This window comes from Protomyctophum parallelum (genome assembly GCF_964188405.1).
Source record: "Protomyctophum parallelum genome assembly, chromosome: 3".
Classification (NCBI taxonomy): domain Eukaryota; kingdom Metazoa; phylum Chordata; class Actinopteri; order Myctophiformes; family Myctophidae; genus Protomyctophum; species Protomyctophum parallelum.
The window spans coordinates 54,048,074-54,052,239 of NC_139698.1; the positions used below are offsets into that span (position 1 = coordinate 54,048,074).

The following is a 4,166-nucleotide window of genomic DNA, read 5'->3' on the forward strand; positions in this document are numbered from 1 at the left end:
CTCCCCAGGTTGGCAGTGGGAGTGTTAGAGCCCAAGATTACATTAGATAATTAACACTGGGTGAAAAACAATTGGTTAAAAACTGTGGGATTAAAAGAAAAAGAAAAAACACATTTTACCTGGTCATTATTAGGTGTGCTAGCCTGGCTGGAGACCTGGTGGTGGTGCTGGGGTTGCACAGCTGGTGTAGTAGGACGCTGCAGATTGAGAGACCACAAAGACATTATTTTTTTGTCTGTCAAAATAACTTCTAAAAGGAACATCTAGCTCACAAAGCGCTGTGAGCTTGAAGATAGACCTATCAGAAGTAATCAGTAGTGTACCAAAGTCACAATGAAAAAGAAAAATGTAATGCAATTTAAAAAAGCATTTAAAATCCTGTATTGCAATTTTATCCACAAACATTGCCTGCAGGGCAGAATTAGGACGTTAACTACTCACAGAAAAAGAGGGGAAAAAAGAGATAGAGCTCTTAATTTCTATAACCACCTAAAAGAAGGCAACCCAGACACACTCCATAACATAGCCCTAAACCATAGAAAAAATGCCATCTAGCACTAAAAAGAGAATATACATTGGCAGAATACCAGAGCATAGTGAACGACCCAAACCCTGAGATATTTGTATACTTAAAAATGCTTTTTTGCCAACTGTCAAGTCACCAAAGTACCAAAGACTGCATATTGTTTACTACCGTTATTCCTGCGTCGCACTGGGGTGGCGGCCGGGATCTGGGGTTGCCCTGGGTTGCTGGCTGGAAGAGACCGTTGGACTGGACCACTGGCTGCAAGGAGTTGAAGTTGCACTGAGTTACTGGCTGAGGATGACAAAAAGGGGGGATACTGTTCAAGTGAAGACTGCATAGTGCATACATGCATAATGCATATACATAGTTACATATAGTATCACTACCTTCCCTGTGTCGCACTGGGGTGCTGGCAGATACTGGCACTGCGGGGGGCTCTATAGGAGGTGAACATGCCACAGATTGACTGGAATCGGCTTCGACGTCACTGGTTGCAGTCTGTCGTGGTCTCTTCTTTGGACTTTTCACGTTAGACAACCTCTTCATCAGCTTTTCTGCTACTTTTTTCTTTTGTCGGGTACAAATAGCAGGTAGTGAACATTTGATCATGCAACTATGAACCTCAAGACAAGTCACAGTTTACGCCTGCCATTTGCTCGATTGACGTATCTCGGAGCAGCCATTTTTTGTATGTAAAAATACATCATAAACACAGTGTGCCAAAACAATTAATGTTTCCAACTTGCAAATGTAGGTGTAACCAATTAGAATTGAGCAGTTATATTTAGTCTAGCTGTGCTAAAAACCTGAAAACTCAAGAACTATTGTTACAAAAGCTACTTACCGGTGAACAGCTAATACTCAACAGTGGATAGTACGCTACTCCATCAATCTGTTGGCCATTGCTTCAACCTCAAATCTTTTTGGATACCTGGAGCTGATCACTCTTGCCATTGAAAGCATGTTTGTCATGGTGCTTCTTATTAGTCGACAAAAGAGCTCCTTGGATAACATGCTGGGCTCTGTCCCCAGCCGCATCTCCTCAAAGTAGGCACTTCTCGCTCGTTCGAGATCACTGTCAGTGTAGAGAACGTATGTTGGGGTGGCCATGGTCACAGTCGCCGATACATTGAGGTCTTCTTTTGAAAGCCCACTTTCTCCACTGGTTGATGGTTGTGGATGTACAGGAGCAGGAGTAGAAGGCTCAGCCTGAAATACATTTTAATAAGACATTACTTAATGCTTAACTTTCTATTGTAGTGTGCCTTTACTAATTAGGTATAAATTAAAGAATGCAAGTACAAGTACTTAATGTTGCGCATTATTGACATGCCAAACCATATCGAAGAGTATACCTTGAGACATCTGACTAGCAGGGGAAAAAAAACAAAATAAAAAAATAATGCAATGTCATAATGTAAACTCAAAGAATTTACCCTTTTGTCTCCAGTCACCAACTGCGATATAAGCCGACGCCTTAAAAAGTTTTGCAGGCCCCGGAAAGAGTTCCAAAACCTCCTCCCGAGAGAAGGTGTAAAGCATCTCAACATCAATATTTGCAGCTGGAACATAAATTACAGTTATTTATTAAACTAACTAATTCAGCCCGGTGCATGCAAATAAGTGGTTTTCAAAGTGGGTCTGGGGTTCTTGAGGGTAGGTCCCATCATTTTATACATTTTCAATTTTCAAAGAGGAAATGAAAGCATTGTGGTTCACAAGTATTCAATCATTTTACATTTCTTGTACATGTTCTGACATTTAGCTCTTCCTACAGCAGAATGAAGCCTGCCTTAGATGACACAGTCTAAGGCAGGCTGGGGACCCCCATAAGAGAAGTTTTTACAGCTCTAGCAGATATTCTCAACCTGTTTAATTTCAAGGACCCCAGTTTGACATGCATTAGGCTACCCCCATTTAATGGCATTTCTATCTCTGGGACCCCCAATGTAAATTGTAAAAGCAATTTTAATTTAACTCTGAGAGTGTACAAATGGACCCGTCATGGTCCATTTGGTTCCATGTGTACACTAGAGCAGCGGTTCCCAACGTGGGGTCCGCGGACCCCTAGGGGTACGCGACGCATAGCCAGGGGGTACCCAAGCCCCCTCAAAAAAAAAAAAGTTTTTTTTTTTTTTTTTAGGGGGCTTGTGAATCATGGTGTGTGTGTGTGATATGAAATGTCCAGTACCTCCCCAGTGCCTCCCCAAGTGCCACCCCAGTGTCTTCCCTGCAGTGTCTGCCCAGTGCCTCCCCAGTGTCTGCCCAGTGGCTCCCCAATGTCTCCCCAGTGGCTGCAGTTTCTCCCCAGTGCCTTCCCAGTGCCTCCTGCAGTGTCCCCTCAGTGCTTCCCCAGTGCCTCCCCAGTGTCCCCCTGAGTGCCTCCCCAGTGTCCCCCTGAGTGCCTCCCCAGTGTCTCCCCAGTGTCTCCCCAGTGCCTCCCCAGTGCCTCCCCAGTGTCTCCCCAGTGCCTCCCCAGTGTCTCCCCAGTGTCCCCTCAGTGCCTCCCCAGTGTCCCCCTGAGTGCCTCCCCATGCTCCCCAGTGTCCCCCTGAGTGCCTCCCCATGCTCCCCAGTGTCTCCCCAGTGCCTCCCCAGTGTCTCCCCAGTGCCTTCCCAGTGTCCCCCTGAGTGCCTCCCCAGTGACCAGCCGAGTGCCTCCCCATGCTCCCCAGTGTCTCCCCAGTGCCTCCCCAGTGCCTCCCCAGTGTCCCCTCAGTGCCTTCCCAGTGCCTCCCCAGTGTCCCCTCAGTGCCTTCCCAGTGCCTCCCCAGTGTCCACTCAGTGCCTCCCCAGTGTCCCCCTGAGTGCCTCCCCAGTGTCCCCCCCGAGTGCCTCCCCAGTGCCTCCCTGAGTGCCTCCCGAGTGTCTCCCCAGTGTCTCCCCAGTGCCTCCCCAGTGCCTGCCCAGTGTCCCCCCAGTGTCTCCAATAGCAATACAAGAGCAATAATACAAATCAATCTTAATTTATTAATCTTATTCATTAATTATTGAATCAAATTAATTAATTAATCAAAATGTTCGACGCAAGAAGGCCCCCCTGCGGCCTGCGCCCAGCACCATGCCAAAGCTTTTTCCTGCAGGAAACACTGCTTGTGGTTGTAAATATATTGTTATCTGTGTTGCGAGGATGAGGGGTACCTGGAAAAATATCTACCGCAAAAGGGGTACCTGGTCCAAAAAAGGTTGGGAACCCCTGCACTAGAGTACAGACCAATAAGGGTCCAAACTATAATTTACGTGGGGACCCCGGACCACACTTTGGTAACCAGTGAACCACTACCCTAAAGGACCACTGGTTGAGAACCACTGGTCTAATGCCATTAAACTGGGGGTTCTTGAAATTAAAATGGTTCAGAATCACTGCAATAGCTGTACAAATCTTTTATTATGTTGGTCCTTGGCATCTCTTTTCAAATGGGGGTCCGCGGGCTTTTAAGTGTACATTTGGGGCTCATTGACATCAAAACGTTTGAGAACCACCGCCTGAAGCTAGTTATAAGTTTAACACTGCAGCCATATGAAGCCACACAATACGGACATATGAAGCTAACCATAGTAATGTCAGACACAAAACGTTTTGCAGTAAGCACAACCCTTGAAACATTAAATGCGTTTTACAGTAGCTACAACCTAACGT

The 4,166-nt window shown here is 46.2% G+C and overlaps 1 long non-coding RNA gene across 1 annotated transcript; it reads right to left on the bottom strand.

Moving 5' to 3' along the window:
- Positions 1-717: 717 nt before the first annotated feature.
- LOC310855700 lies at positions 718-1,477 on the bottom strand. Its single transcript, XR_014569014.1, has 3 exons — positions 1,371-1,477; positions 913-1,093; positions 718-817 (listed from the first exon to the last, which is right to left on the bottom strand). It is a non-coding gene; the product is annotated as an uncharacterized lncRNA (long non-coding RNA).
- Positions 1,478-4,166: the final 2,689 nt, after the last annotated feature.